Source organism: Sus scrofa, chromosome 3 (genome assembly GCF_000003025.6).
Source record: "Sus scrofa isolate TJ Tabasco breed Duroc chromosome 3, Sscrofa11.1, whole genome shotgun sequence".
NCBI classification, from domain to species: Eukaryota; Metazoa; Chordata; class Mammalia; order Artiodactyla; family Suidae; genus Sus; species Sus scrofa.
The window spans coordinates 11,299,270-11,321,473 of NC_010445.4; the positions used below are offsets into that span (position 1 = coordinate 11,299,270).

At 45.5% G+C, this 22,204-nt stretch overlaps 1 long non-coding RNA gene across 1 annotated transcript in view; it reads left to right on the plus strand.

Moving 5' to 3' along the window:
* The window catches only part of LOC106509663, a 37,283-nt gene extending 19,593 nt beyond the window's left edge, over window positions 1-17,690 (plus strand). The window contains exon 3 of the long non-coding RNA XR_001307381.2: window positions 17,439-17,690. This is a non-coding gene — a long non-coding RNA (uncharacterized LOC106509663). The remainder of the gene's footprint in view (window positions 1-17,438) is intronic.

The window sequence follows — 22,204 nt, forward strand, 5'->3', positions numbered from 1 at the left end:
AGTGCTTCATAATACAATAAAACTCTTGTTTTATTTGTTGGAATCATATATCATATAGTTAACACTAATTCCCATCACAAAGATACCATTTAAGTATGAAATCAAATTACTGGGTCTTTTTATCAGAGTTTATAGCAGAGCGAGCCGTTTTATGCAGATTAATGCGGCTTTTAAATGATATACTTTCCTGCTTTTAGAGTGCATTCCTTCTTGTAAGCTGCTGAGTTGATACAGTAAAGCAATCACATGTATATAAAATGGGCTCTATTTTCCTCTGAAGGTGGCCCAAAACCCCTCGTGAAAACCTTTAAAGTTCTATTTTAAGAAGCTCAAACATGCCAAGAACAAATTAAAGTAATTTTGAAAATATTGGTAAGTCTTCCCTAAATAGGATGTTAGGTGACTTCTGATCACATATATAGTTGTTTTGTTTTATTTTGTTTTTTGAGGAAGATTTTGCACGTGAACCAACATAACCTATTCCAGTACTTCTAGTTTACGTTTCTGGTTTTGCTGTACTGGCTGGTGCCACCTATACCACATTGAACAGAAGTGGCAATAGTGGGCAACCTTTTTTTTTTTTTTTTTTTTTTTCGCTTTCTTAATTTTTAAAAAAATTTTTATGGCCACACTCACGGCATGTGGAAGTTCCCGGGCTAGGGATCAAATTGGAGCTGCAGCTGCCGGTCCACACCACAGCCGCAGCAACACCTGGTCTGAGCCGCATCTGTAACCTACGCCACAGCTCACGGCAGTGCCAGATCCTTTAACCCACTGAGCAAGGCCAGAGATTGAACCTGTATCCTCATGGATACTAGTTGGATTCTTAACCCTCTGAACTACTACGGGAACTCCAATTCTTATTCCTAATTTTTAAGACTTACTTTCAGTATTTCTCTTTTGAAAATTATATTTATTATAGGATTTTGGTAAATACTCTGTATCAGGTTAAAGAAGTCCCCTGCTAGGAGTTCCCATTATGGCTTAGCAGGTTAAGGACCTGACATTGTCTCTGTGAGGATTCGAGATCGACCCCTGGGCTTGCTCAGTGGGTTAAGGATCTGGCATTGCTGCAGGCTCTGGCGTAGGTGCCAGATTCAATGTGGCTGTGGCTGAAGGCATAGGCCTCAGCAGTAGCTCTGGCTGTGGCTGAAGGCATAGGCCTCAGCAGTAGCTCTGTTTCAGCCCCAAGCCCAGGAACTTCCATATGCCACAGGTGTGGCCATAAAAAGAAAGAAAGAAAAAAAGAAAAGAAAAAAAAAAAAACATCCCTCCTATTCACTGTTAACTTAAGGGGAAAAAAAAGGAGTTCCTGTCATGGCTCCGCCATAGCGAAGCCAACTAGGATCTGTGAGGACAAGGGTTTGCTCCCTGACCTCACTCATTGAATTAAGGATCCGGCATTGCCGAGAGCTACGGTGTAGGTGGCAGACGTGACTCACATCTGATGTGGCTGTGGCTGTGGTGTAGGCCAGCAACCGCAGCAACAATTTGATCCCTATCCTGGAAGCTTCCATATGCCGCAGATGTGGCCCTAAAAAAAAAAGGGAGGGGGAAGCGTGGGATATTTCCTCTTCATCTACTGAGATTCTTATGGTTTTTCTTTTTAAAATTGACAATGTGATACATTATATTAATTTTTTAATCTTAAAAACCTTGTGTTCTTGGAACAAACCCAAATTTTCTATAATATATGCATATACTGTTGGATTGTACCAGCTAAGGTTTTTTTTTAATGCCACCTATACCCATACTTCAAAGGGACGTGGTCTTTTTGCCCTCCTCCTCTTGTCCTTGCTGTGTTTTGGCACCGAGCTTATCCTACCTCCCAGAATATGTGGGTACTCCTCCTTTGGGGTGTATTCTTTTCCTATGCTCTAGAAGAGTCTGTATGACGCTCTTGTGAAATTCCTTGAATGTTTGGCAGAAGGTATCTATAAAGCTGCTGGGAATGTTGTCATTTTTAAAAGATTTTGCCTACCATCCAATTTCTCATCAACTGAAAGAAAAACACGCAATGTAAGGCGTTTCAGTTGTGGCGCAGCAGAAACAAATCCGACTGGGAACCATGAGGTTGCGGGTTTGATCCCTGGCCTCGCTCAGTGGGTTAAGGATCCAGCCTTGCCATGAGGTGTGGCTTGGATCTGGCGTTGCTGTGGCGGTGGTGTAGACAGGCTGCTGGAGCTCTGATTGGACCCCTTGCCTGGGAACTTCCAGATGCCATGAAGGCGGCCCTAAAAAGCCCAAAACAAAACAAAACCACCATGTAAGAGCATTGGGAGTTGAGTTTTTATTCAGTGTTTCACTGAGGACTGCAGCCTGGGAGACCAGGGCTGGGGCCGCTCTGAGCAGCAGCTCTGAAGGGTGGGGCCAGGCCGCTGCCTGTGGTTGTGGCCGAGGAGCACATGCAGTGGAGCAGGCATCTCGGCGGAGGCTGCTGTTAATCACGAGGAACAGATACCCCAGCTAAGGATTTTAGTGCTTTGCGTGTCTGTCTGTATTTTTTGGGTCTTTTTAGGGCCACATCCTTGGCACATGGAGGTTCCCAGGCTGGGGGTTGAAGCGGAGCTACAGCTGCCGGCCTCCACCACAGCCGCGTCTGCGCCCTGCGCCACTGCTCCCCGCAACGCCGGGTCCTTGACCCTCTGAGCGAGGCCCGGGATCAAAGACCTGCATCCTCACGGATGCCAGTCAGATTCATTTCCACTGAGCCATGAAGGGAATGCCCTCGTCAGTTTTGATAGTTTGCATTTTTCTAGAAAGCACACCATTTGGCCTAAGGTTTGAGATTATTGTTGTAAAATAGTGGATAGTTTAAATCTCTCTGTCCTCTTGATCATTTCCGAAAATGTTAATTTGTGCCTCTTTTTTTCCTTGATAATTCCCCCACAAGTTTCTTTTTATAGATCATCTTTATTACATATTTGTTTGATGGTTCATTAATTTTTGTTCGTTTGGGTGGGGTACTTCTTTCTAATGTCTTTGCATCCCCTCTATTTTTCTTTTTCTATGTTTCTGAGATTATTTACTCTTTCATATTTTATATATACTTTCTTTTCTTTTTTTCTCTGTACAGCCACACCTGCAGCATATGGAAGTTCCCAGGCTAGAGGATGAATTGGAGCTGTAGCTGCCGGCGTCAGCCACAGCCACGGCAACGTGCGATCCGAACCACATCTGTGACCTACCCCGCAGCTTGCAGCAACGCCATATCCTTAACTCACTAAGCGAGTCTGGGGCTCAAACCCGCATCCTCATAGACTCTATTTCGGGTTCTTAACCCGCTGAGCCACAGTGGAACTCCTATATTTTGTTTTCAAATACATGTGTTTATGGTTGTACGTTGAATTCCTATAGCCACATCCTATAGTTCTTATATTTAGTGTTTGTATTAGTTTCCTATGTCTGCAGTAACAAATTGCCACAAAATTGGTGGCTTAAAACAACAGAAATGTTTGGAGTTCCCATTCTGCACAGTGTAAACAAATCTGACTAGTAACCATGAGGTTTTGGGTTTGATCCCTGGCCTCACTCAGTGGGTTAAGGATCTGGCGTTGTGGAGAGTTGAGGTGTAGGTAGCAGACACAGTTTTGATCCTGCAGTGCTGTAGCTCCGATTTGATCCCTAGCCTGGGAACCTCCATATGCCGTAAGTGCAGCCCTAAAAATAAAAAAAGAAAAAGAAAGAAAAAAACAAATTTTTTTCTCTCATGTTTCTAGAAATCCGAAAAGCAGTGTCCCTGGGTCAAAATCAGGTGTCTGTCAGCAGGGCCGTACTCCTTCCACATTCTAGGGTAGAAGTCGTTCCTTGCTTTTTCTAGCCTCTGCTGGTCACCAGCCTTCTTTGGCTTATGGCTACAGCACTGATCACGCTCCTCCTGGTCACATGGTCTCTCTCTGCCACCCCATCCCCAATAAGGGTACATGTAATTGTATTTAGAGTCCACCTGGATAATCCAGGATAATCTCCCCTGTGTTAAGATCCTCAATTTAATCACAACTGCAGAGATCCTGCTTCCATATAACATTTACAAGTCCCACAAGTATCTTGAAGACTATTAGTGCATAACATTAAACAGCAAATTAAAAACACCATGCATGGGGCATTCCTGTTGTGACTCGGCAGGTAAGAACTTGACATGATGTCTTTGGGGATGTGAGTCCAATCCCTGGCCTCATTCAGTGGATTAAGGATCCAATGTTACTGCAAGCTGTGTCATAGGTCACAGATGCAGCTTGGATATGGTGTGGCTGTGGTAGACCTGCAGCTGCAGCTCTGATTTGACCCCTAGCCCAGGAACTTCCATATGCCACAGGTGCAGCCAGAAAGAAAAGAAAGAGAGAGAGAGAGAAAGAAAGAAAGAAAATAAATAAAAACACCATGGAAAAGTCAACAGAGAGACAGTAGAATAAAGGAAAAGTCCTCACATTTTCATTTTGCACTGGGACCCATAAATTATGTACTTGACCCTGCTTCTGAGACTCCTATTACATGTATTTTGATATACTTGATAGTGTTCCACATGGCTCTGAAGCTCTCCAGTTTTTCTTTATTCTTTTTTCTGTTTAGTCTCAGACTGGATCATAATTAATGTCTTCAAGTTTGCTGATGCCTTCTTCTGTCAACTCAAAGCTGTTACCAAGTTCCTCTAGTGAATTTTTTTTTATTTCACTTACTGTACTTTTCAAAAACTCCAGAATTTCTATTTGGTTCTTTTTAAACAGTTTCCATTTCTTTATTTATATTCTCTATTTGATGAGTAATTGTCACATTTTCCTTTAATTCTTTGAGCATGTATTCCTTTAGTTCTTAAACACATTTATAACAGCTGATTTAAAATCTTTGTCTACTAAATCCGGTGTCTGAGCCCCTTCAGATACTGCTTTTTCCCTTGCATTTGGGCTATACTTTTCTGTTTCTTTGCATGTCAATCAGACCAAAGCTTGTGTATCAGTGCAGCCATGTCCTAGCTGTGTGACCTGGAGCAAGCGACTTTATCACTCTGAGCCTCATTTTCCCCGAATATGAGTTAGAAATACCTCTGTTGGGAGGATGAAATGAAATCTGCCTTCTTATCTTTACTGAAAACTAAACATTTTAGATAATATATTGTAACTCTGGATTCTGATCTCTCAGGGACTGCTGTTGTAGATTCTGTCATTATTATTGTTGTTTCCTGGTTGTCTGATTGGTTGATTTAGTGACTTGCCTGGATTGATTCCCTTTTTTTTTTTTTTCTTTTTGCTGCACTGGCAGCACATAGAAGTTCCCAGGCTAGGAATCAAATCCATGCTGCAGCTATGGCAACACTGGATCTTAAACCCACTGTGCCAGGGCAGGGATTGAACCTATACCGCTACAGTATCCCAAGCCACTGGAGTCAGATCCTTAGTCCTCTGTGCCGCAGCAGGAACTCTGGGACAGATTCTTTATAGTTTGTTTTTCCCAGAGTGTGCAGCCATCTGTCTCTGTTCAGTTCTGTTCTGGTGTGTGTGTGTGTGTTTTAATCTTGTTTTTACTTTTAACTTTGACTTCCTTGGTATCACCGTTGGGTCAGCACTGTTTAGTGGCCAGACAACAGTTAATCAGAAGTTTTTTGTAAGCACCTAGAGCCCATGCCTGCCACCTCTGCCAAGTGAGTCTGTGTGTGGGCTGGGGCACACAAAATTCAGGCAGATTACAAATCTGCCTTGGTTTTTACATTCTGCTTCTGCAAGGCCTCAGGGTCAGCCTGGGGTTGGGGTCCTCAGCTGTATACAGATGTGCGTGCCTGCCTCTAGATCTCCAGAAATGTGCTGGGACTTCTCAAAGCCCCCTATCTATCTTGTGCCATACATCTCCTTTGCAAAAATTGGGTCTCTTGCTCAGATAGCATGTAAGCCTTAGGGAACTGTGAGATTGACTTTTCCTAATTGTTTGCCACCAGTTGGTGTGATTTGCCGTATTTCCCCTCACCATGAGCTTTTTTGCAGAAAAAATGTGCAGCTCCAAATCAGGTTCACTTCTCAAGCAGAAGTGAGACTTCTTCTGGTTTTCATGTCATGGCATTGGGGTTGGGGGCTAGGACATGGGGACAGTCTGAAGATAAAATGCCACTGTCCCACTGTTATTACTGAGGTTTGGGAGGGTTTTTTTGTTTTATTTGTTTATTAATAAATGCCTTTCAATTTGTTATATGCCTTTAATTAACTTCCAGAGTACTGAAATAGTTGTAAAATTGTGCCAGTTTTATCACTTTTTTTTTTTTTTTTTTTTTTTTTTTGTCTTTTGTCTTTGTAGGGCTGCACCCACAGCATATGGAGGTTCCCAGGCTAGGGGTTGAATCGGAGCTGTAGCTGCTGGCCTACGTCACAGCCACAGCAACTCAGGATCCAGGCCACATCTGCGACCTACAGCACGGCTGATGGCAACACCAGATCCTTAAGTCACTGAGTGATGTCAGGGATCAAACCTTCATCCTCATGGATCCTAGTCGGGTTCATTAACCACTGAGCCATGACAGGAACTTCTGTCATTGCTTTTTTGGAGGAAAGGATTTGCCAAGGTCTTCTGTCAATTCCCCTCCTTATTCCTTACTGCTTCTTACAATGTTCTAAGTCCAAGTTCTTCTCCCTGAATTATAATCCTTTCAGGAAAGATCTGTGAGAGATAAAATCTTTTTTTTTTTAACCTTTTTTTCTTTCTTTACCTTTTTTTTTTTTTTTCCTACCTTGGGAATCTATACAGACCTATTTTAAATTATGTTGAGGATTCATAGTGTTTCTTCATTCTAAAGAATCATGATTCAATAGTTTTGGAAAATTCATAGTCATTGTATCTTCAGATACTATTTCTACTTTGTTTTTCCATACTCTTTCTAGAATTTCTATTAGACATATGTCTAATATTGATTCTATTATCTGTGTCTCCTAACTTCTTTTTCATACTTTTTCATCATTTCAGCTCTCTGTGCTTCTTCAACTCTCTTTCCCAGTTCACTAGTCCTGTCTTCTACCATGTTCAATCTGCTGTTATATCCACCCATGGAGGGCTTTGCTGTGACTTTGTTTCATTGATTACACTTTCAATTTTTAGTAATGTTATTTGATACTTCGTCAAATCTGGGGAGATGGTTAGTGTTTGTTTTTCTTAGAGTTTGGACTTCTCATTTTGCCTTTAATAATTTTCAGCATGGTAAGTTTTATGTTCCCTTTCATGCTGATGTTGTATAATCTCAAGATCTAGGGGCTCCAATTGTCCTAATTGTAACTTTGAGTCTCACGTGTGAAAATTGTTTAGGGGCTTTGACGTTTCTTAACTGTAAAATAATGGGTACCATTTCCTTGGAGTTCCCGTCATGGCACAGTGATTAATGAACCTGACTAGGTACCATGAGGTTGCGGGTTCAATCCCTGGCCTTGCTCAGAGGGTTAAGGATCCGGCATTGCCTTGAGCTGTGGTGTAGGTCGCAGGTGGGACTCGGATCCCGCATTGCTGTGGCTCTGGCGTAGGCCAGCGGCTATAGCTCCAATTAGACCCCTAGCCTGGGAACTTCCATATGCCATGGGAGTGGCCCTAGAAAAGGCAAAAAGCCAAAAAAAGCCAAAAAAAAAAAAAAGGTACAATGTCTATTGTAAGTGGGTCCAGGGGGCCCTACTTAGCTGAAAAAAAAATTATATATATGTGTGTATATGTGTGTGTGTTTATTTGTTTATAGATGTATGTGATACATATGTATACAAAAATAATACAGGATGGGAGTTCCCGTCGTGGCACAGTGGTTAACGAATCCGACTAGGAACCATGAGGTTGCGGGTTCGATCCCTGCCCTTGCTCAGTGGGTTAACGATCCGGTGTTGCCGTGAGCTGTGGTGGAGGTTGCAGACGCGGCTTGGATCCCGCGTTGCTGTGGCTCTGGTTTAGGGCGGCGGCTACAGCTCCGATTCAACCCCTAGCCTGGGAACCTCCATATGCCGCGGGAGCGGCCCAAGAAATAGCAAAAAGACAAAATAATAATAATAATACAGGATGCATATTTTCTTCCATAGTTTTTTTCTTGTAACCTTAGTGCAGGGCCTCATCTCCTGTCACTACTGGTTACTGACCCTCATTGACCCCTAAGGGAAGACATTATCAGCTCATCTACTGTAATCTGTGATGTTTCATCCCCCCTTTGTTTCTGGACTCCTTTCTTCTGTGGGAACTCAGCTGTGCACTTAAAATAGTTCTGATTTCATCAAACATTTCAAAGACTTTTACTGGTAGAGTTTTTGGTTATCCTAGCTGCCAAATCAGAAACATATGGGGAGGTTTTTCAGAACATGTGTCATAGCCCTTCTTCCCTTGCCAAAATACTGATACAGCCTCCTGGGGAGTATGCCGACATCTGGGTGGAACTGGGGCCAGAAATGGGATGGCGGTGGGGATGGTTCCTGTGTCATTTGAAAAACAACACACCTCACTTCCCCCAGGTTCTGATTCAGCTCTTGGTGTCTTGGACATGTGTGTCTTGGGCAGTTTCATGGCCCACGGGTGACACTGGGTAAATGGATGCTGAGAGCATGAATGATTGCTGACTAGCACTTGTGGTCAGAAAAATGCCCATTTTGCAGGTCTGATGTGTGATAAAATTAGGTAGTCATTGACCAATAAAGATCCTTTTCCCTTCTCCTAAACCAGAAGGAGGAACCTACCACCCCTTCCCAGGCTTGGCAGGCTCAGGTCAGACTGCTCTCAGGTGGACAACCTGCATTCCGGCTTCAGTCCAGGTCTCCGATGACCTTGATGGAGCTTCCGTGGGAAGCATGTGGGTTGGCCTGGGTCCCATTCTGCGGATTTGGGCCCACATGCGCTTGGTGAAAAGGCCGGCCAGCCTGGAGGACAGGCCCTAGGGGTGCCTCAGGGGGCTGTATTAGGCCCTAGCTATTTATCCATTCGAGGTGTGACACAGAATTGAGAAGGATCAGGGGCACCTTAGGTGACAGTCTAGACCCTGGGTGGCCTCTGTTGCCCCTTAAAACCTCAGCTGTCCTTCTCCATCCCCTCCTACTCCTCTGTCCTGTCCTCAGCCCTCTCCTGAGTCTGACTCTCTCCAGAGAACTCCTCCTCCACCAGGGCTGCCCACCCCCAGCGCCTCCCACTCAGCTTCTCTCCAGGTCTCCAGCCTGTTGCAGGAGGACCCAGAGGCTCTCCAAAGGCCACATGCACAGACGCAGACCCGCCCCTCTGCCGGCATCCTGCCCCCCCCTTGTGGTTCCAGTTCCAGAGTGTGATCTTTATCCGTCCAACCCACGCAGACACCTGGGAGTCACCCTGGACACCACCCGCCCCTCCCGAGTCTGCTCAGTCACTAAGTCTCCCGGATGGAATCCACGTCTGGAAATCTCTGCAGTCGGGCCTCTGCCGGCCCCCCTCCCTCTGCACCATCACCTGAGGTCACCCACCAGTGAAACCCTCTAGATTCTCATACCTCCTAACTCACCTTCAGCCTCTCGTCCGAAGTTGGTGGCCCCTGAGCCTGATCAGGGCCTCAGACTTGGTTTGTCTGCCTCCGGTAGTGGTTGGCTTTGCCTTTGCTTTTAAATAAGCCAACACCATAGGGAGTTCCCACTGTGGCTCAGCAGTACCCATGAGGACGCAGGTTCAATCCCTAGTCCTGCTCAGTGGGTTAAGGATCCGGTGTTGTCATGAGCTGCAGTGTAGGTCACAGACACAGCTCAGATCTGGTGTTGCTATGGCTGTGGTGTGGGCTGGCAGCTGCAGCTCTGATTCGACCCCTAGCCTGGGAACCTCTATATGCCACAGGTGCAGCCCTAAAAAACAAAACAAAAAAAAGTAAATAAGCCAACACAATGAACTAGAAGATTTCACATTCAAGGAAGGAATTCTGACTGCTCTTAGGTAATTTGCTGGGCTGGCATGCATTTGCCCCCTTGTCCCCAGATGGCAGCTGTTCCCTTAGAGGGACTTCATTTTTCACCTAATGATCACAGACCCCAGTCAGTCTGCTTTGCCCCTAAGCGCTCTTCTCTCTCCAGTCCATCGTCATCCTTACTGCTCCCAAATAAAACCCAAAGTTGACTCTTATTCAGCAGCTTGTCCAAGTCCTTGCAGAGGACATCAGCCCCTTTAACCTGGCCTTCAGGGCCATTTCACATTCCACCCAGGCCACCCCCTCCAGCAGTGTCACCCCAGTCCTTCTTCTCCCCTCAAGAAGCACAGCTCACTGGCCTCACAATTCCCAAACACATCCTGCTTTCCCCCACCTTTCTACATATAATTGGACTTTTGGTTCTACTTAGTTTATTTATTTATTTGTTTTTATTATTCTTATTTTATTTTTATTTTTTCCTTAAGATAGTGGGTTTTTTATATTACTCAATGAATTTATTATATTTATAGTTGTACAATGATCATCACAACCCAATTTTATAGCATTTCCACCCCAAACCCCTAGCACATCCCCCCACCCCCCTATCTCTCTCCTTTGGAGACCATAAGTTTTTCAAAGTCTGTGAGTCAAAATCTGTTCTGCAAAAAAGTTCATTGTGTCCTTTTTTCAGATTCCACATGTAAGTGATAGCATTCAATGTTGGTGTCTCATTGTCTGACTGACTTCACTTAGCATGATAATTTCTAGGTCCATCCATGTTGCTAAAAATGCCATTATTTCATTCCTTTTAATTGCTGAGTAATATTCCACTGGGTAGATGTACCACCTCTTCTTTATCTACTCCTCTGTTGATGGACATTTAGGTTGTTTCCATGTCTTTGCTATTGCAAATAGTGCTGCAATGAACATTGGAGTACATGTGTCTTTTCGAGTCATAGTTTTCTCTGGACATATGCCCAGAAGTGGGATTGCTGGATCAAATGGTTGGTCCTACTTAGTGTATATGAGAATGATTATACAGGAGTTCCTGTCATGGTGTGGTGGAAACGAATTTGACTAAGGACCATGAGGTTTTGGGTTCAATTCTTGGCCTTGCTCAGTGGGTTAGGGATCCAGCATTGCCGTGAGCTGTGGTGTAGGTCACAGATGGGACTCAGATCTGGTATTGCTGTGACTGTGGTGTAGGCTGGCGGCTGTAGCTCCAATTGGACCCCTAGCCTGGGAACCTCCATATGCCATGGGTGTGGCCCTAAAAAGACAAAAAACAAAAAACCCCACTGTCCTGGAGTTCTCTTGTGGTACAGGGGGTTAAAGACCCACCATTGCGGAGTTCCTGTGGTGGCACAGTGGTTAACGAATCCCACTAAGAACCTTGAGGTTGCGGGTTTGATCCCTGGCCTTGCTCAGTGGGTTAAGGATCCAGCGTTGCCATGGGCTGTGGTGTAGGTTGCAGACGTGGCTCGGATCCCGCATTGCTGTGGCTGTGGTGTAGGCCGGCGGCTACAGCTCCAATTAGACCCCTAGCCTGGGAACCTCCATGTGCCGCGGGAGCAGCCCAAGAAATGGCAAAAAGACAAAAAAAAAACCAAAAACCCACCGTTGCTATTGCATCAGCTCAGGTCACTGCTGTGGCATGGGTTCTGTCTCTGGCCTGGGAACTTCCACATCCCCAGGGCACAACACAACAACAACAAAAAGTTGAAAGAGTAGGTTAATGATTCCCTTAGGCCTCCCGTAACCTTACCACCTACATTCAGCAATTGTTAACATCTGTGCATGTGTGTATAGGGTTAGTTGATTGGTTGGTTGGTCAGTTTTGCTGGATCCTTAACCCACTGACCGAGGCCAGGGATTGAACCCAGGTCCTTATGGATAGTTGTCAGGTTTGTTTCCGCTCTGCCACAGTGGGAACTCCTGAGATGGGTTTTGAAAGAGAATGTACCCATCAGGAAAGTGGGTTGGGGCGTTGGGGGGAGAGGCGGGGAGAGAGGCCCTGCTAGGAAGCGGGCAGCTTGAGCAAAGGCGTGCAGACTTGGGAGAGCAGGATGCGTTTGGGGAATCCTGAGAGGTGTGAGGCTGCAGTGGAGGCGCCCCGGGGTGCTGGAGGCCCAGAGGAGGAGCTAGCTCTCCAGGAAGAGGCTGGGGGCCAGGAAAGGGCTGAGGACAGAATGCAGGGGTGGGGAAAGGAAGCAAGCCAGGGTTCAAAGGGCAAAAGAGGCCATCCAGGGTCCTGACTGCCACTAAGGTGTCCCACATCCTTCTCAATTCCGTGTCATACCCCGAATGGATAAGTGGGTAGAACCTCAGCTAGACCCCTGAGGCACCCCCAGGGCCTGTCTTCCAGGCTGACTGGCCTCTTCACCAAGCAGATATGGGTTCAAATCCACAGAATGGAATCCAGGCCAACCCACATGCTTCTTCCCACATGACCTCCATCAAGGTCAGAGTCCTGGGACCCAGGCTGGAATGCAGGTTGTCCACACCCTGGGATTAGTCTGACCCGGAATTAGCCTGGGATGGTGAGCTCCTTCCTAAGACTGCACTGTCCAGTACAGGAGCCCACCAGCCCCAAGTGGCTATTTAAATTTCAATGTCAATTGATTAAAATAAAATCTTGGAATTCCCTTCGTGGCTCAGTAGCTAATGAACCCGACTAGGATCCACAAGGATGTGGGTTCGATCCCTGGCCTCACTCAGTGGACTAAGGATCTGGCATTGCCATGAGCTGTGGTGTAGGTCACAGACGTGGCTCAGATTTGGCGTTGCTGTGGCTGTGGTATAGGCCAGCGGCTTTGGCTTCGATTCGACCCCTAGCCTGGGAACCTCCATATGCTGCGAGTATGGCCCTAAAATGGCAAAAGACAAAAAAATAAAATCTTGGAGTTCCCATCGTGGTGCAGTGGTTAACGAATCCGACTAGGAACCATGAGGTTGCGGGTTCAGTCCCTGCACTTGCTCAGTGGGTTAACAATCCGGTGTTGCCGTGAGCTGTGGTGTAGGTTGCAGACGCGACTTGGATCCCTCGTTGCTGTGGCTCTGGCGTAGGCCGGTGGCTGCGGCTCTGATTCGACCCCTAGCCTGGGAACCTCCATATGCCGCGGGAGTGGCCCAAAGAAATAGCAAAAAGACCAAAAAATAAGTAAATAAATAATAAAATAAAATCTTGAGTTCTCTTGTAGTGTAGCAAGTTAAGGATCTGGCATTGTCACTGCCTCAGCCTGGGTCAGTTCTGTGGCGTAGGTTCTATCCCTGGCCCAGGAACTTACACAGGCCCCGGCACAGCCAAAAGAAACAGAAAACGAAATAAAAATCAGCTGTGTCATTTAACTTTCAAATGGTCAGTGCCTCTTTAAGGTGTATAATACAGAAATTATTTCAAATGCTTAGCTGAGGTTCCAGGAAAGAAAGAGAAATCCCCAGATGCCAGAAACAAGAGGGGATTGACTCCTGCAGATGACAGCAAAGGGGTCCTGCTTCTGGGGTGAGGATGGGGGGACCGCAGGGCCTTGTGCTTTTTTTTTTTTTTTTTTCTTTTTCGAGCCGTATCCGCAGCATATGGAGATTCCCAGGCTAGGGGTCGAATCAGAGCTGTAGCCGCCGCCTACACCACAGCCACAGCAATGCTGAATCTGAGCTTCATCTGCAACCTATGCCAGGGCCCTGCACGTGTGGTGACAGGAGTACACCGTCAGGGAGCTGGTCAGGGTAGATCTGGAGATCACTGTATACAAAACTGAAAAGTGTGAAAAGCCACACTCTCAGCAAAAGGGCGAACTTGAGAAAAAAATGACCATCCGCAAGGCAGTGACGAGCAAGCTTGTCTGTTTCAGCCCGAGAATCCAAAACTCCCAACCCAGCGGAGTTCCCATCATGGCCCAGTGGATACAAATCCAGCTAGTATCTATGAGGATATGGGTTCAAACCCTGGCCTCACTTATTGGGTCAGGGACCCAGCATTGCTGTGAACTGTGGTGTAGGCTGACAGCTGTAGCTCCAATTCAGTCCCTAGCCTGAGAAATTCCTTATGCTGCGGGGGTGGCCCTAAAAAGCAAAAAGAAATTAAATAAATACATACATAAATAAAAGCTATCTGCAAAACTCCCAACCCTGCACTGCATGGTTTGAGAGGTCAAATATGTACTGCACAGGAATGGTCCAGAAACTCTCAACTCTAAGCAATGAGGTAAATACTGAAGCTAGCCTGGTGATACTTCTGGGGAATAAGCAAAACGGGGAAAGCTTTGAAGCCTCGCTCCCAAGATCCAGGCTGCAAAAGATTCTATCAGAGGGAAAATATAATTAAGACCCAGCCATCCTAAGGATGAGTTCATAGTGAGAAATGTCAAAATCCCTGGGGGGCCATTCCACTAGGAGTGAAACTCAGAAGACAACAAACATAAGATGAGAGGCCCAAGGTCTCCCCAGAATATTCAACAACAATCTGAAAGAGAACACAAACCAAGTCCGTAAAGATGACCATGTAAAGAGGAGTTCCCGTCGTGGTGCAGAGGAAACAAATCTGACTAGCATCCATGAGGATGCAGGATTGATCCCTGACCTCGCTTAGTGGGTTAAGGATCTGGTGTTGCCGTGAGCTGTGGTGTAGGCTGGCAGCTATAGCTCTGATTCGACCCCTGGCCTGGGAACCTCCATATGCCGCGAGTGCAGCCCTAAAAAGACAAAAAAAAAAAAAAGAGAAAAAAGAAAAGATAGCTATAAAGAGTGATTGCCTTTGGGGGTCAAGAATCGCTGGGAGTGGACACGAGGGAGGCTCCTGGGAGGACTGGAATATCTGTGTCTTGGCCCAGGTGCATGCATTTGTTCAGTTTTTGACGATTTAGTGAGGCACATACCTAATTGATTTGTATACTTTCCTGGATCTGTGTTATAATCCAATAAGGTGGTTTAACAAATAATTAAGGAGTTCCCGTCGTGGTGCAGTGGTTAACGAATCCGACTAGGAACCATGAGGTTGCGGGTTCGGTCCCTGCCCTTGCTCAGTGGGTTAACAATCCGGCGTTGCCGTGAGCTGTGGTGTAGGTTGCAGACGCGGCTCGGATCCCGCGTTGCTGTGGCTCTGGCGTAGGCCGGTGGCTACAGCTCCGATTCAACCCCTAGCCTGGGAACCTCCATATGCCGCGGAAGCGGCCCAAGAAATAGCAACAACAACAACAACAAAAGACAAAAAGACAAAAAAAAAAAAAAAAAAAAACAAAAAACAAATAATTAAGGGAAAATATTAGGAATCAGGACTCTAAGGAATAAGACATTATTGGGGTGGAAACAGAATAGGCAGGTTTTTTTAAAATTGTATTGAAGTAAATTAGATTTACAATGTTGTATTAATTTCTATACAGCAAAGTGATGCTATTTTATACACACACACAGGACCTTGTCTACCCATTATTTACATAAATACATGTAATAGTTTATATCTGTTAATCCCCAACTCCCAGTCTCTCCCCCCCCCCACCTCCCTCTCCCCCTTGGCAGCCACAAGTCACTTCTTTATGTCTGTGAGTCTGTTTCAGATGAGCTCATTTGCGTCATATCTTAGAGTCTACATATAAGTGACATCATATGGTATTTATCTCTTTCTGACTTCACTCAGTGGGATAATGTCCTGGTCCATCTATGTTGCTGCAGATGGCATGATTTCATTCTTTTGTGTGGCTAATACTCCATTGTATGTGTGTATATATGCATACGTATTTGGACCACATCTTTATCCACTCATCTGTTGATGGACGTTTAGGTTGTTTCCAGGTCTTGGCTACTGCAAATGGGGCTGCTGTGAACATAGAGCTACATGTATCTTTTTGAATTATAGTTTTTTCTGGATATATGCCCAGGAGTGGGATTGCTGGATCATATGGCAACTCTATTTTTAGGTTTTTTGAGGCACCCACATACTGTTTTCCATAGAGTTTGCACCAATTTTCATTTCTCCCAGCAGTGCAGGAGGGTTCCCTTCTCTCCACACCCTCTCCGGCATTTGTTATTTGTATACTTTTTAACGACGGCCATTCTGACCGGTGTGAGGTAGTCTCATTGCAGCTTTGATTTGTATCTCTCTGATGATCAGTGATGTTGAACATCTTTTCATGGGCCCGTTCGCCGCCATCCATATGTCTTCTTTGTGGAAATGTCTATGTAGTTCTGCTATTTTTGGATGGGGTTGTTTGGGGTTTTGGGGGTTTTTTTGGTCGTTGAGTTGTATGAGCTGTGTATGTATTTTGGAATTAAGCCCTTACTGATCGCACCACTTGCAAATATCTTTTCCGTCTGTAGGTTGGCTTTTCCTTTTGTTTATGGTTTCCTCTGCTATGCAAAAGCTTGTAGGTTTGATTAGGTCCCACTTGTTTATTTTTGTTTTTATTTCTCTTGCCTTGGGAGACTGCCCTAAGGAAACACTGGTATGATTTATATCAAGAAGATGTTTTGCCTATGGTCTCTTCTAGGAGTTTTATGGTGTCATGTCTTATATTTAAGTCTTTAAGCTATTTTGAGTTTATTTTTGTGTATGGTGTGAGGGTATGTTGTTTTGTATCGTTTTGGGTGTTGTTTGTTTGTTTTGCCCCACCCATGGCATGTGAAAGTTCCTGGCTGGGAACTGAACCTGGGCCACAGCAGCGATTCAAGCCACTGTGGTGACAATGCCAGATCGTTAACCCACTGCACCACAAGGGAACTCCCACCATGTGCTATATATGAGGCTCATCTAAAAATATAAAGGGCTTGGCGTTCCCGTTGTGGCTCAGTGGGTTAAGAATCCGACTAGTATCCAATGAGGATGCGGGTTCAATCCCTGGCCTCTCTCAGTGGGTTAAGGATCCAGCATTACCTTGAGCTGCAGTGTAGGCCACAGTTGCTGCTTGGATCTGGCATTACTGTGGTTGGGTGTAGGCTGGCAGCAGCAGCTCTAATTCAACTGTTAGCCCAGGAATTTCCATATACTGCAGGTGCAGTCCTAAAAAGAAAAACAAAACAAAAACAGACAAAGGATCTGAATACATGTATCTTCAAATTAGAAATAGGGACATGAAAAGATATTCATAGGCATCAGGAAAATGCAAATCAAAACCACAATGAGGGCCATTCCCGTCATGGCTCAGTGGAAACGAATCTGACTAGCATCCGTGAGGACGCAGGTTCGATCCCTGGCCTTGCTCAGTGGGTTAAGGATCCGCCATTGCTGTGAGCTGTGGTGTTGGTCGAAGATGCAGCTTCGATCCTGCATGGCTGTGGCTGTGACGTAGGCCAGAGGCTACAGCTCCGATTTGACCCCTAGCCTGGGAACTTCCATATGCCTCTGTGTGGCCCTAAAAAGACAAAAAAAGAAAAAGAAAAAGAAAAAAACCCACAATGAGATACCATTTAATAACCACGAGATGGTTATAATCAAAAAGATATATAACAAGTGTTGGAGAGACTAGGCAGACACCGGAACCCTTACATACTGCTGGTGGGAATGTGAAATGGTGCAGCCACTTTGGAAAACAGTCCAGAAGCTCCTCAAATAGTTAAATACAGAGTTAACCTCATGATCCACCATTTCCACTTCCAGGTATATACCCAAGAGAAGGGAAAACCATGTGTCTACACAAAACTTGGACACAAATGTTCATAGCAGCATTATTCCTAATAGCCGAAAATGGAAACACCCACATGTCCATCAACTGATGAATGGGTAAGTAAAATGCAGCACACCCTCACAGTGGAATTTTATTTCACAATAAAAAGGAATGAAGTACTGCATGAATGGTACAGCATGGATGAACCTTGAAAATACGATGCTGGATGAAAGAAGCCAGTCACAAAGGACCACGTATTGTATGATTTCATTTGTATGGAATGTCCAGAATGGACAATTTTATAAAGATAAAAGTAGATTAGATGGGAAATTCCTGTTGTGGCTCAGTGGTAATGAACCCGACTAGTATCCATGAGGACTTGGGTTTGATCCCTGGCCTCGCTCAGTGGGTTAAGGATCCGGCGTTGCCGTGAGCTGTGGTGCAGGTTGCAGATGTGGCTCAGATCCCACATTGCTGTGGCTGAGGTGTAGCTCCAATTCAACCCCTAGCCTGGGAACTTCCACATGCCTTGGGTATGGCCCTAAAAGAAGAAAAGAAGAAAAAAAGGAGATTAGCTGGCCTCTGACTCTGGGGGAGATATGAGGGTTGGGGAATTAGGGCTAAGGTGAGGAGAGTATCCCTGAGTATTGAAAATAGTCTAAAATGGATTGTATTGATGGTTGCACACCTCTGCAATTATACTACAAACCACACTGAACTATGCACTTTAAATGCGTGAACTGTATGGTATGAGTTTTATCTCAGTAAAACTGCTGCACATGAATGGAGCCATTATTGAGTCACGAGGGCTTCCTGTCCACAGAGCACCAGTGGCTGCGGCAGCTCTTTGTAGTGCTTCCCAGGTTGAGGGATGGGAGGAAATGGGAGAATGAAAAGTTTTTAATCAAACCCCAAATATTTTCATCTGATTCCAGTTTCCAACCAGTATTTGTTGAGCTCCTTCTATGAGATTTTGCTTTAGGTGCCGAGAGACTTCATCAGCGAAAAATACCAAACTCCCTGCTCCTAGAGAAGATGGACTTCAGGTAATAAGTCAGGCGAGGAGTTCCAGTCCTGGCTCAGTGGTTAACGAACCCAACTAGGATCCATGAGGATGAAGGTTTGATCCCTGGCCTCACTCAGTGGGTTAAGGATCCGGTGTTGTCGTGAGCTTTGGTGTACGTCGCAGACACAGCTCAGAGCTGGCGTTGCTGTGGCTGTGGCGTAGGCCAGTGGCTACAGCTACAGCTCTCATTTGACCCCTAGCCTGGGAACCTCCATATGCCATGGGTACGGCCCTAAAAAAGCAAAAAAAAAAAAAAACAGGTGAGACAAGTGCTGGGGAAAAGCAGGGCAGGAAAGAGGAAAGTGAAGACTGTTGCTATTTCAGAGAGAGCATTTAGGAAGGTTCCTTTGAGCAGAAGCCCATAGGAGGCAAAGGTGGGTGCCCTGTGGGTATCAGGGGCTATCGGAAGCAAAGGCTTGAACTGGGAAGGTGATCAGGGTGTTAGAGGAACAGGAAAGAAGCCACGTGGCTGGACGGAAGAGTGACGGGAGAGACAGGGAGGAGGGGCTGGGAGTGTGAGCAGAGGGAATAGGGCCTTTAGGCCACTGTAGGGGCTCTGACTTCTACCCGGGAAGATGGGAGGGTTGGAGCAGAGGAAATGCCACACCCTGACTGAGGTTCTAAAAGACACACTATGACCACTTCATGGAAAATGGACCAAGGGGGCAGAGCTAAAGCATACTTTCTCCAAATAGTTCCACCTTTTATTTAATGTATTTGAGATCTTTTTGAACCGTTTTTTGAGTTGTTTTGCAAAGTCTGCACATTTTTAGTGCTAGTGACCTATATTTTTGGTTACAAAGAACACATAATACTTTTTTCTTCTCTATTTTCATCATGTATAGATAGAGATGTTATTTCAATTTTTCTCATATTCATATTCCCTTGTTTGGAAAGTCTTTAACCTAGAGTAACACAACATGCTTGTGACAGAAGCTTTGCAGTAGCTCAATACAGATGCTTGCTGAGATTCACACAGCGGCATATCCACATAGATTTGTAAGACTATTAGTATGTCTTTTCACATAAATTGACTAAGTCATTGATCTTAATCTTGACACAAAAATGATTTATATTTCAGATTATTTTAGATATGTTAACAGTATTTCAGCAATAAAACACCAACCTGTCAGAACTTAAAAATAGCTGAACACTACTATTTACAATAGCCAAGACATGGAAGCAACTAAAATATCCATCAACAGAGGAATAGATACAGAAAATGTAGTACATATATGCAATGGAATATTACTCAGCCATAAAAAAAGAATGAAGTGCCATTTGCAGCAACATGGACAGACCTAGAGATTATTACACTAAGTGAAGTAAGTCAGAGAAAGACAAATAGCATGTAATATTACTTATATGTGGAATCTAAAAAAAAAAATGATGCAAATAAACATATTTACAAAACAGAAACAGACTCACAGACTTTGAAAACAAACCGTATGATTACCAAAAGGGATGGGTGGGGGGAGGGAAGGATCTGGAGCTTGGAATGGTCTATGCACACTACAGTATATGGAATGGATGGTCAATGGGGAACCTGCTGTATAGCACGGGAAAATCTACTCAGTATTCTGTGATAACCTATACGGGAATGGCTATGTCTCTATGTATAACCAAACCACGTTGCTGTACACCTGAAACTAACACCATTGTACATCACTCTACTGCAATACAATTTTTTTAAAATAGCTGAATACTGGAGTTCCCGTCATGGCGCAGTGGTTAGTGAATCCGACTAGGAACCATGAGGTTGCAGGTTTGATCCCTGCCTTTGCTCAGTGAGTTAAGGATCTGGCATTGCTGTGAGCTGTGGTGTGGGTCGCAGACGAGGCTTGGATCCCATGTTGCTGTGGCTCTGGCGTAGACCGGTGGCTACAGCTCCGATTAGACCCCTAGCCTGGGAACCTCCATATGCTGCAGAAGCAGCTCAAGAAAAGGCAAAAAGACAAAAAGAAAAAAAAAAAAAAAAAGGCTGAATACTGAAAACTGTTATCACAATGATTATTATTCTTTTCTAGCCAAAGAAGTGACAGATTAAACAATTGGCTTGAGTCACACAGCTAACAGTTAAGTGGTTTGGCCACAATTTAAATACAGGGAGTTTGAAAGGCACCCACGAGCTTCACCACTACACAAAGGCATTTTAGAGAAAGTAGCATCTGGGAGTTCCCGTAATGGCTCAGTGGTTAATAAATCCTACTAGGAACCATGAGGTTGCAGGTTCGATCCCTGGCTCTGCTCAGTGGGTTAAGGATCCAGCGTTGCCGTAAGCTGTGTTGTAGGTTGCAGACACAGCTCAGATCTGGCATTGCTGTGGCTCTGGCGTAGGCTGGTGGCTATGGCTCCAATTAGACCCCTAGCCTGGGAACCTCCATATACTGTGGGTGCGGCCCTAAAAAGCAAAAAAAAAAAAAAAAAAAAAAAAAATCATTGGTTCTTCTCTGAGCCGTAGGCCTTCAGATCAAAGGAGTGTGACCTTGGGCAAGCCTCTTCCTCTGAGTGGTGGTACACAGCCAAAAGAGATTTGTAAACTCTATGTAAAACACCAATGTAGGTGCTGATAATGAAATTACTGTGGACCAGGAATTTTACCATTTTTTCATCTAATCTTTACAATCTGAGGAGGTGGGTAACAGCCTCCCCTTACGACAGCATGATAAAGTTTAGAAACTAAAGAGATTAAATAACTTGCTTGAGGCCACACAGTAAGAGGCACAGCCCAGGTTACTCTGGGTCCACTGTAGAGTTAAGTGGTTTTATTACTTGGAAAGAAAGAGAAACAAAAGCAAAAAAGGCGTTAACAGCTGCCCTGTGGATGCCAGCACTGGGATACAGTAGCAGAAAATGGTTAAATATATACAACAGTACAAAGCAGGTACTGCAAAAATCCTGATTCTTTTAAATTCTTCCTAGACATTACCAAGGTAATGACTTCTCATTGCATATCCATTCTTTGCTATTGCTTGAGGCAATTCTTTTTCAAAAGAAAGAGGCTCCAACTCTTGCTGCTACAATAACCTATACTCCAGTCCCAATACCCACTCCCTGCCAACATCCAGGCCGCATTCAGAAAAGCATCCCTATCGACTTGCATGCTCGGATCCTGACCTCGATCTCACCCTTCCCAGATCTCACCCTTCCCAGGCCCTTCGCCTCTGTGCATTCTCAACGAGTGCTTAGCTCTGTGGGGTCTCCGTCCTGGGGGAGGTGACCCTTATGCTGGTGTTAAGAGAGCGACCGCTTGGCCGGGAGGGTGTCGGAGTGGAGCCAAGCGGAGGAGGCCTCTGTGGTCCCTCCCAGGTCTGGAGTTCGAAAAGCTAAGTGACAGAAGCACCGCGGGCCCGGCGCAGATTCCAAGGCCAGCCCGGAAAGCCTTCACAGCGCGCAGAGGAAGCGACCAGAGGTTCGCGAGGGAACGCAAGGCTCATGTCCACGCGCGGGGCGGGGCGGGGCGGGGGCAGGAGGCAGCTGCGGGTTGAAGCCCCTGGGCTAGCACACAATGGGCAGCGGCGCGAGGGCAGGCGCTCGGCCGAGGTGCTGCCGCCCCACGTGGGCCGCAAAGCGCGCCGGGCCAGAAGAGGCCCGTCCGCCCAGGCCGGGCGCGGCGCGGCTTATGTGCGCGCACGCGCGCGTGCGTGCGTGCGATTTGCGATCAGGCGGCGCGGAGGACAGCCCCGGCGGCGG